Consider the following 12,221-nt stretch of genomic DNA (forward strand, 5'->3'; position numbering starts at 1 on the left):
CTTATGCAGGCAGACTTTCTGATTTTGAGAAAGTCCACATGTATGTCAAAGTATATGATAAAGGATTTAATAAACATAAAAGTCACTGCTGCCTCCACCATATTGCACTTGATTGCAATCAGCATGTTACAGCCTCAGTCTAATTATAAAACATCAGATGTTGCATCAGATTTTCTAGCAGAGCTCTGTGCTGGATCTGTGGTCATTGGCCCATTGAACATAAATTTTAGATTTTTTAATGTTTAATTTGAATCTGAATTGCACAGTTGATGCTAAACTATACCAAAATTAAAACTGTCTTGAAGATAACTTGTTCGGGGAACTGTTTTCAGGACATGATTTCCCAAATATCCTTTGATTACTCATGCAAATAAGTAATACTCTTAAAATACCTTGTTCTGCTCATAGTTCTGGAATTTTAACTCTTGAGGCATTAAAGAACACATCAAAGAAATAACCGAAAGTTCATTTTATTTACTGCTCTTGATAATATTTTTTAAAAATATGTTTTTATTGATATCAGAGAGGAAGGGGGAGAGAGAGAGAGAAATAGCAGTGATGAGAGAGAATCATTGATTGGCTGCCTCCTGCACCACTCCACACTGGGGATGGAGCCTTCAATCTGGGCATGTGCTCGGACCAGGAATTGAACCATGATCTCCTGGTTCACAGATCGAAGCTCAACCACTGAGCAATTCAGGTGGAGCAGAGGTTTTGTTTGTTTGTTTGGTTTGGTTTGTTTGTTTTTTTTAACAACACCCAAGTCTTTCCCAACTTTGTCTATTTTATCCACAAACATGTGAATTCTTGGAGAGCAAGGGACCTAGTGAGTTTTTTGTTTTTTTAGGAGAACATTTATTTGTTAAATCATAGAGGTAGAAAAAGTAATTCCTAAAGGGAATGGGCTTAGAAAATAAGTTATAGAGGTTAACGAAGGGCCCTTGGAGCTTGGGAGTGAGGAGCTGAAAGAGAAAGGGAAAGACATGGACTTGCTCCAGAAGGGAGGGTGCTGGTGAGTCTTTCTTATTCACTGCTGTCATATTGTAGGCTTTCAATAAATATATGTTTAAATTAAATAACAAATTGACATATTAAAATAATTTGGGATTCACTTAGATTGTATAAAGCAAAAGATAGATATATATATATATATATATATATATATATATATATATATATGTGTGTGTGTGTGTGTGTGTGTGTGTGTGTGTGTAGATGTATATTTAAATATGCTTTTATTGATTTGGGAGAGAGGAAGGGAGTGGAATAAAGAGCTAAAAACATTGATGAGAGAGAAACATATTCAGTTGGCTGCCTCTTGCCTATCTGCTTCTGGGGACTAAAGCCCACAACCCAGGCATGTGCCCTCACCTGGAGTCAAATGGCCTTTCCTTGTTCCTTGGTGGACACTCAAGCACAGAGCCACACTGACTAAGACAGAACTATATTTTTAATAGATGAACACATTTCAACCACAACCCACCTCCACAAAACTGATTTTTAGTTTTATTATATGGAGTTTTAACACATTTAAACATAGCAAGAGTTAAGCATATAGCTTTAGACAGCAGGGATTGTTGAAATGAGTTGTCAAAACTAAGTTACAGATATTTACTTTGTCATTTCTAATAGAGGACGTGGGTTTTCAAATTGTCTTCTGGCTTGCAGACAATAATTTCATTATGGTACCTATGTCCTATATTTCCAATTTGATCATTATCGTAGCATTTCTTTGATATTATTAACCTACCCTTCTAATTGTAGACCTTAACTACAATCTTATGCAGTTTGTTTGCTTTTTCATATACCACTTCATTCTGCATATTCGGCTTACTACACATAGACATTTTTACAAGCAAAATGCAAGCATAAAAAAACAGCACCCAATACCTAGTCAAACTGATTTTTCAGGATTCTTAATATCATTGAAGATACATCTAGAAAAACTGTCAGTGTGCTGAGGAAATGACGATGGGTTTGATCTTAGAATTTGTTCCAGGTAATTTGTTCATTGACTTCTTTTAGGAGCTCATTCCTGGCGGGTGTGAGCACACATAATTTCTGAAAGCATGCTAAACTACATTAAGTGTGTTGTGCTTTTCAAACAGCCAGTTTACTCTCTTAGGCATTTACATTTCATCCTGCCTGAGAGTTGCTGATTTCAACACACAGTGCCTTTACTCATAAACATTTTGTGGCTCCTAAAAAGATGTACTATACAAACTTCCAGCAATAATTTATGAAGAAAAGAAAGATTTCCAGCCTGTTTGAAAAGAGAATGGCAATAAAAAAAAATGCACCTGTAAACAGAACACATAAGGAGTGTGCAGGATGGTCTCCAAGAAACAATAACCGCCCCCTGGGTGATGCCTGAGAGTGGCTGGAAGAGCTGTTTTTGCAGAGCAGCCAGGAAATAACCATGAAAACAATCCTCCAAACCCTGAATCAGCAGCAATTTTAGTCTAGGTTCCTGCAACTTGCAAAGAGACTTTTAATAGCGCCGTGAGTCTGCTATAAGATCAACTTCTCCATCTACTGGCTGAAGGTCAAACCTTGATCTTTATTAAAAATTCTGAATTGATTTATGTGTATGTGCATAGGTTTTCCACAATGAACACATTATTAACTAAATGCATAATTTACTCTCTTTAAGTTATAGTACAGTATGAATTGAAGGAATGTAAGCTACATCTTGAAAGCAACATTCCTACATTCAAGTGTAAATCAAGCTGACAATTTACATTGTTATAGAAAGTTGTTGATTTTATTATTAGCATGATTAAATATACTCTGGTTCTTTAAAAATATTATATCTGATTTGGCTTTTGAGGAATTTCTTAATTTACTGGCATGTAGGTAGGTATTCTCTACTTGTTCACTTTTACAGGCATTTTGATATTAAACTTTTTATTCCATCTGTTTTTAAAACAGTACTCAAATTGGCAGATAATATTACCTAGATAATATTAAACAATGACCTAGAAATCAGATTAGGAATTAATAGAACCCCGAAATGTAATGTTGACCACAATTTTTGCAACAATAATTTAGTAAGAAAAGTTGTTTGACAATTTGAAAATGGTGTTGAATACATTAGATCATAAGGCAGATATTCCTCCCAGCAAATCCTACAAACCTTTTTACAGTCTGTCAACTACTTAGAGGTTTTTACAAATTTCCTTTACATGTTATACTTCCCCTGTCCTAATGATATATCCTTCTCTTTCTCACTAATCATGAGAATCTAAAACTAGATTGTCATTATCTGGCAATCACTGCCAACAAAAATAACTCCCACATTTTGTAAAACTATCCTGTCTCAGAAATATGGCCATGCTGATGCTTGTGATTTCCTTTTATTCTTCCATCCCCTTGAGGTGATTTACTGATTATTTCTTGTAATTTCCCATCACCACTTTATAGTAATTATCTAGAAGGCCATGGCTGGAAGTTGTAACAAATTTTGGAATATTTTATTTCTGTTTATGTGGTCATAATGGGGCTGTTAATTAACACAGGGTATCTCCAGTCAAGTGTTATCCATTGATCGTCAACATTTTCATCCCATATATCTATTGTACTCCTTACCCCAACTCATACATATGCATTAGAACTGGTTGACAAAATAGTGAAAATCATCAATCCATGCTATCTTAATTTTTAAAAAGCATTGGATTCAAACATATTAGTCATTGTGAGAATTGCATATTTTAAAGTTATTTTAATGTATTTTTATTGATTTCAGAGAGGAAGGAAGAGGGAGAGGTAGATAGAAACATCAATGATGAGAAAGAATCATTGATCAGCTGCTTCCGCATGCCCCACACTGGGAATTGAACCCTCAACCTGGGCATGTGCCCTGACAGGGGATTGAACCATGCATGACCTGTGGTTCATAGATCAATGCTCTAAGACTAAAATAAATTATTAACAAAATAAATATCCCATATGTATATGATATCTGTTTTTCAGTATCATCCACATACCAGAGTAATTATTTTCTCCTTAAATATCATCTTCTAATTGTGTTTACTAACTCCTGGATGACTGAGTGGTAAGAAATAAATAAAATAGTTATGACCTGCTGATTATACTATAATATCCATAGTCAAAATATTCTAGCCATGATGTTTGGGATGAATCTTTTCCCTCTCCAGAGGTCCCTTCTCTCCTCTGGTTTCATGGTGCTCTTTTTTAGAAGTATGTCACTGTGTTTACAAACTATTCCAGTGTGCTTTTCTCAGACCTGCTTTTTGTACTGACATAACTTATCTTTGGACTCCTCTTATGTATTATTTTAAAGTTACTGCCACTGCCAACTCCTGGTACTTAATTTTTAGTTTAGTTTACATATCCTTGATTTGATGGCATATGGTGTGAAGCCGTTTTCTGTGGTGAGATGTCTCTTAAGGTCTTTGGCCCATTTCTAATTTGGTTTGTTTGTTTATTGTTGAGTTTTAAGAGTTCTTTGTATATGTTGCCTAACCATCCTTAATCACGTGTGTTCTTGGCAAATATTTTTTTTTAACAATTTGTGGCCTGTCCTCTGATTCTCTTGACACTGTCTTTTTCAAACCAGAAGGTTTTTATTTTAATAAAATCCAGCTTATCAATTATTTCTTCATGAAATGTCCCTTTGGTATTATATCTAACAAGCCATTGTTTTACCCAATGCTATATATGTTTTTTTCTATGATATCATCTAGGGGTTTTATAGTTTTGTGTTTTATATTTGCGTCCCTGGTCCATTTTTCCACTTTGAATGGTGTGTGTGTGTGTGTGTGTGTGTGTGTGTGTGTGTGAAGGGTGTAAGGTTTACCTACAGATTTATGTATATTTTTTTTACATGTCAGGTCCAGTTGTCCTAGCATCATTGGTTAAAACGACTCTGTTTGGTCTAACGAATTCCCTTGGCTTCTTTGTCAAAGATCAGTTGACTGTAGCTATGTGGGTCTATTTCTGGGTTCTCTATTCTATTCCATTAATTCATTTGTTTGCTCTTTAAATAATGCCATCCTGATTTCTGTAGCTTTATAGCAGGTCTTGAAGTCAGGTAGTATCAGTTCTCCAATTTTGTCCTTTGCTTCAATATTATGTTGGCTATTCTGGATCTTTTGCCTCATTGCCATAGAATTTTATATTATTAAAGCCTAATATGTAACTTGACCAAACTGTGGAATGGCTAGTGTAATCCCTGGTCACTATGATGCCCACTGGCCACCAGGGGGCAGACATTCAGCACAGGAGCTGCCCTTAGGCCCCAGGCTAGCTAAGATGGGTGCAAGTGGGGGCCTCCAATAGCTAAGCCAGTTACCCTGCAGAGGGAGGCAACAGGCAGTGGTGGTGGGAGGCGGGCCAGTGAGCATACAGCTCCAGGCCAGCCAAGGCGGGTGCCAATGGGAGCCCCCCAATAGCCCCACCAGTCACCCCACAATCAGCCCCGATTGCCTGCCAGGCCTAGGGACCCTACCCATGCACAAATTGTTTCTCTCACATTAATTCTTCTGCCTCTCTCTTCCTCTCCTTTCATCTCTCTAAAAACAAAACAAAAAACACACGTATATTTAAAAGTAAAATATTTGTTAATCAAACTCAATGTATAACGTTGTATTCTACCTAAAGAGCATGTTTATTTTGTTCCAAGATAGGTTTCTCAAGTGAGCATGAATTCTTTGTGACTGTGACCAACAAGATTTTGGCATCTAGTTAGCATCCTATATATAGAGATGCTATAGATAAAAAACACAAGATAATTTAAAAAAAATTTAAAACCATAGTAGGAAATGGCTAAGATAACTAAAGAGTTAATTACAAAAGAGGATATAAATAACTAACATAAATAACTAATAAAAATGACTAATAAAGTTTTTTAGAAGTTTAAACTAACTAGCACAGAAAAGCAAATTAAAACCACATTTTTTTAAGTTTTGAAAATATAATTCTGCATGCTGTCAAGACAAAAGACATTCTCTTACCCTTTGAATTGTATTTGAAACCACTTTTAGGTAGCAGGTTTATAATTTATGTGATGAGACATAAAACATTTTCGAACCATCTATCCAAGATAATAAAATATGTGCATAGATTTACACATAAAGATCAGCCTCATTGTAGGCTCTTTAAGAGTTATTTATCAACATCATGAAGAATGTTTCAGAAGTTTTTAAATAGTTTCAGAAGAAAAGAAAAGTGAAACAGTGATTAAGGAGTTTTTGAAAGAGCCCTTCCAATAAATCATAGAGTGTGGCTTGTACTACTACGGCACTGTTTTCAAACTTTTCCTTTTCTGTGAATCACCTTGAGATCTTGTTAAAGGCAGATTCTGATTCAATATGCCTGGGTGGAGCCTGAGATCCTGTGTCTCTAACAAGCTCCCAGGGGGTGCTGAGGTGCTGGTTCTCACTAACTTCAGTAGCAAGGTCTACCGAACATTGAAAGGGGAGGGCTGTAAGACTACCTCTTACACTTACAAGCTATTTTGTTTCATAATTGAAGAGTAATTAATGTGTACTTTTTGTTGGACAGGGAATACAAATCAAAAACTGGTGGTAAAACAATAAAATCATAGCCATAAAGGTGTTCTCTTTAGTGATTCCATGGCTATTGTGCCCTCAGGCATTCATAAGCTACAACTTCAGGGACATCTGTATTCATGAATGAGGTGTCATTTGCCACATTTGTGTTAAATACGTTTAGTTCACTTTCATTTATACGGGTATCAGTAACAAAGGGAAAATAGTTCAGGGAAGAAACTGCAGGAAGTACAAGACTTTAATACAGTCAAGTGTAATGGAGAGCCTGTCAGATACGGATTACCAGGAGCAGGGTTGAAGAATGGCAACATTATAGTTAAGTGAAATGGTTTGAAACAAGATCACTTGGCCATAAAAAGTGGACTGTACAAGTTATATATGAAAATTACTGTTTATTATTGATAAACTTAGTTCATGTTTTCCTGTCAACCCCAAACCACACACAATGTGCTGGCAATTCTCATCATTGTACAGAGGCTTTATTTTAAAACTTTGAAGAATACTGACATTTTCAGAGGTTTTGGAAAGAAAATGGGAACCAATAGAAAAAGACTTTGCTATTTTACCTCATCTCAGGAGCACTTACATAAACTATAAAATTGCACCTCTGTACTTTAAGAAAATGTTTGGAAATGAATCAAAATTTTATCCACAAATGAATAATTAGAATCAAATATATTGCTGAACCTAATGACCTAAGTTTTAACATTGTAATTTGAGTTTAAATCACAGTTATCTTTCTTTATGGTTTTTAAAATATCCTTCAGTCAATATTTATAAATTGTTAAATTATTTAGCAAAGAAAAATAAAGTTAATGTTCTCTCACTGGAGCCACCATTACTAAAAAAGCGATTTTAAAACAATTTTGTATAATAACTTTTATTAAAATTTACTTGGAAGCCTGGCCTGTTTGGCTCAGTGGTTGAGCATTGACCCCTGTACCAGGAAGGAGATCACAGTTTGAGTCCCTGTCAGAGCATGTGCCTATGTTGTGGGCTCAATCCCCAGTAGGGGGAATGCAGGAGGCTCTCTCTCCCCCTCCCTTTTCATCTCTCAGAAATCAATGGAAAGGCTCTTTAAGAGTTTAAAAGGTTTCATTGGTAATGACATGTTGATTCTTATTTTTTATTTTTATTTTTAAATATATTTTATTTATTTATTTATTTTTACAGTTTGGAAAGGAGAGGTATAGAGAGTTAGAAACTCAGCTGCCTCTTGCACCCACCACAGGGGATGTGCCCACAACCAAGGTATATGCCCTTTACTGAAATCGAACCTGGGACCCTTGAGTTCGCAGGCTGATGCTCTATCCACTGAGCCAAAGATGTTTACTCTTAATTTCATGTGAATGGTTAAGGTGCTGTAAATTGTTTGTCTGTTACATATTGTTCTCATAGACAACAAAGGTTGATATACATGGTGTCCCCAAAAATCCTTACATACTGTAATAGCTGATAGCTCAATTTTGAAAATGAAATGTATTTTAATAAGCATTGCCTTTATACTTATTCAAAGTATATCTATATATTTTTGGGACATCCTATAGTTATTCATTTTAAAGAATATAAAACATATGGTTCCACATTCACAGCAACTGAATTCAGATGTAGCAAATGCTGACCGAAAAAAGCTCCTGAGAATATTGCATGACCTAGGAATTAAACATAATCATCAAACAGTGTTTGCAGACTCATCAAAGTATAATACTCCACCACCAGGGTTCTTGACCCTTTGTGGAAGCATTGCAAAAAGGGGGCTGAGGTTGCCAACTAACATTTAAATGGACATTCTATGGAAAAATTAACCTTAAGTTATGAATTCTTTTTTATTATCTGGTACTAAGCAATTAAGTAGCTTCTTAAAAAATTGTTAGAGTATCTCATTAACATTAAGAAACTGCTGTTCATTGCTTTTTGTGTGTTAAGTAGTCATACTCATTTTACATGAAAAATTACTGAGATTAAAAGATGTATACACTTACCATAATAAAAATGAACCCTATAAAGAGATTTAAACCTTCCTGCAATTTAGTACTGCCTTTTTTGCTTGTTTATTGGGTGTTTTGTTTCTATAAAGAGAATTTATCTTTCTACCATGTCTTAAGGCCATGGTCCAAGAAATAAATATGCTTCCACTCATATCTATAATAATAAAAGCATAATATACTAATTAGACCAGACAGCCAAACGTCCTTCTGGATGATCTTCCAGATAAACCTGTGGCAGGCAGCGGCCAAGGCAGAGGCGAGGTGGTTAGGGTTGATCAGCCAGCCAGGTGAGTATCTAGGGGCATCAGGCAGGCAGGCGAGTGGTTAGGGACAATGAGGTAGGCAGGCAGAGGGGTTGGGATAATGAGGCCGGCAGGCAAGTGGTTAGGGGCGATCAGGCAAGCAGGCAGGCAAGTGGTTAGAAGCCAGCAGTCCTAGATTGCAGGAGGGATGTCCAACTGCTAGTTTACTGGATCTGGCCTCAACTGGGGTTCTGGATTGTGAGAGGATGCAGGCTGGGCTGAGGACCGCCACCCTTTTCACCTGTGTCATGGATTTTGTGCACCAGGCCTCTAGTGTTCTACAATATAATAACAATTAATGAATATGCTTTTACATAAAAAGAAAGAGGACAGGGATCTGTAGGTACCATTCACCAGGCATGTCTATCATGAAGTACAATATATCCTGAATAGTCTAGTCTAAAGCTGAAACATTTTGAGGAATAATTTTTAAATTAATTTTCTCTACAAGTCAGTAAATGTTTGATATGATTCTAAACACATGATCATTTATATTTACATATATTATCTACCAGATTTTAATGACTACTACTTAAAAATACAAACTATTTGCATTAAATTAAATGTTGGCCAATATTAGCACTATTTGCAGAATGGAATTTAAGTGTATTTTCATCTGTAAACAGTACTCAATAACTATCTTTATTTGCTATAGAATTCTGCTATACCAGGAAATTAATATGTCTCAGTTATCAGACATTATTAAGACATTTTATTATTAACTTATTTTTGTTGAATTTTCTAACTATAAAATGTAAATAGAATCCTACCACACCTTTCACTTTTTAACTTCTTTTCCTTTTCATTTTTCCTTTGTTCTTAACTAATATATTTTCAAATTATAATAGCAAACCACAAATAGACAAGTAAGCATGTATTTTTATAAAGTTAATACTTAGAGATTTCAAAATATTGTTTTACCTTTGAAATATCTGGAAAATATTTAACTTTTTATGTATTTAAACATTTTCTATTTAATTCTGATTTGATTTTGTACAGGGTTTGCTCTAGAAAATATAGAACAGTTAGATCAAGCACCATGATCTCCTACACAGAAATATTTTTAAGTTGATTTTAAATAGTATATACACTATATATTCACATATATGCATAAACACCCATATAGAGATTTATAAGTGCATACATATATAGAAACATATAATACATATAATAACATATACATAAATATATATAGCCAATATATACATCATATATACACATATATGCATAGTTAAACAAACATACATATTGATATATACATAAACAGATATTTATACACCCACATACATAAGATAATAATTACATGTCTCTTGATCTCTATATAACTTTACTAAATTGGTTACTAACTGAACAAAGATGTGGACATAAAAGGTGTGCAGTAATTTCATCTTTTAGGGAAATATTATCAGTTTGGGGAGGGAGCCATTACACTTTAATATCATAATTGAACCAAAATGAAAAGACACTTTGGATGAGAAGGAGAGGGAGACAAGCATACAGACAGACGATGGAGAGAAGAAAAAACACCTCTGTCTCAGTGAGTCATTGAAGTATTATTTGTGGAAGAAGCATAATTTAATCTGAATTGGAAAGGATCATACTTAGAAGAAAGGATATGGAAGCTCTTCCAGGTAGCTTTCACTATCCTAATCTTGACCCAGGTGGATAACTCTCACATTTTCTATAATATTAACTTCAAAGCCCTGTGTTTTCTATTTCTGCACAATTTTGCTTACCCCATCCAAGTCTTCTTTGATCAATAAATAAAAAAGCTTTTTGGAAATTTTATTTTGTGTTTAAAATGATATCAGGTTAGAGAAGATAACCACTAAATACTTTTCTTTAAAGAGTTATGAATCTACTTGACAGCTAAAGGGCCAACCTGCTAAGGCAGTGGGAAGCCACATTTCAATGCCAGTGGCTTCATAGATTCCTGTTGCAGAAGTCTGAGATCTAAGCCAGGAGTATTTTTTGAACATTATCACAACTACATCCTAATTTGGAAGTGTAAAGGAGTATAGACTGTTACCCTCACTGCTGGTCTGTAGGGAAGATAGAAGACTATATTGAGTCAAAGAAGATGATGCAACATAGCTTAGCTAAGAATCAGCAGTAGTAGAAACTTCAGAATTTCTATCAGTGACATGTAAATAGAATTTATTTGGAACTAGGATCCCTAACACTTTTTTTAAAATTATTTTTTAGATATGAATTTCCTTTCATGTGCCCTTTATTTTCCTTAGAATTTCCTAAATCTGCTTATTCAGTTTGGGAATCAGCCTACATAAATGGTTTAACATATGTTAATGTTATGATGTGCTCATTACTAAGAAAAGCATTTTACAGTGGTATTAACCTACTTGTAAATATAAGATTAGAAGAGTTCATTTAACTCAAGATACTTGTATTCTGTAATAACTTGAAGATATTATGTCCATTCCCATAGTCTTTAAATGTTATATTATAAAAATATTTTTCAAATTTCTTTTGTTACTATGAACAATATTTATAAAATAGGATAGATTATTTTGTGTGTATGTGATGAGCTGATATTTCATCATTTTTAAAAAATTGTCCTCTATAGTTTTCTAAATTGGGCTTATCATTATAAAATTTCAGTCTCTACAAAAGGCATCCTGAGATTTTATGCATTTTCTAAGATTAGATTGTTGTATCAACATGCTACCAGGTAGAAAGCTATGTTCACTGTCACTTTTCCTTGGGTACATTAAATTAATTGAACATATTATGGCCTTTGCAGAGTTATCTTTTGTTTGTAAGTGATTTATGTTGCCTCCCCACCTCACTGAACACCAGAAACAGATGGAGGAACGATCTTCGTCATTCTTGGCAACCTCAGGTTCATCCAGGAAAAACTGAAATTCCTTGGAAGCTGACCTCAATATGCTGTTGACCAGATTTGATTAACCTCAGGCTTGTGGTTATACTGAGAAAGTAATCAGCACAGGCAGATGGGCCTCTCTGGGCTCACGTTCCTCGGGAATTAGAAATATGTTGATAAGACATACTCCCATCAAATATTTTGATATCTCTATATAGCAGCACACCCCATCAATTATGAGCCTGAACATAAATATGTAGTTACCTTATACACTTCCAGACTACTCTATTGGACATGATTTTTTATTATGAAACTAGAGGCCCAGTGCACAATTTGTGTATATTGAAAGTAAATTAATTAGAAGGTGGCCAGTGGGATGGGATTGGGCGAGATGGACCAGACACGTCCTGGAGCCAACCTCAAGCAGTCCTTCTCTAGCTGGCCACACCTGGGGCATCACTGGTGCTCAAAGGGCAAATGCTGAGTAAGTGGGGATCCCTCTGGTAGATGGGGTCCCTCAGCCTTGCCTGCGGGGATCTGGCCAAAACTGGCAGTC

At 35.1% G+C, this 12,221-nt stretch overlaps 1 protein-coding gene across 1 annotated transcript in view; it reads left to right on the plus strand.

Annotated features, from left to right (window-relative positions):
• GALNTL6 (polypeptide N-acetylgalactosaminyltransferase like 6) overlaps positions 1–12,221 on the plus strand; it is an 875,965-nt gene that overhangs the window by 240,245 nt on the left and 623,499 nt on the right. The window lies entirely within an intron of this gene.

This window comes from Pipistrellus kuhlii, unplaced genomic scaffold (assembly GCF_014108245.1).
Source record: "Pipistrellus kuhlii isolate mPipKuh1 unplaced genomic scaffold, mPipKuh1.p scaffold_m20_p_8, whole genome shotgun sequence".
Taxonomy (NCBI): Eukaryota; Metazoa; Chordata; class Mammalia; order Chiroptera; family Vespertilionidae; genus Pipistrellus; species Pipistrellus kuhlii.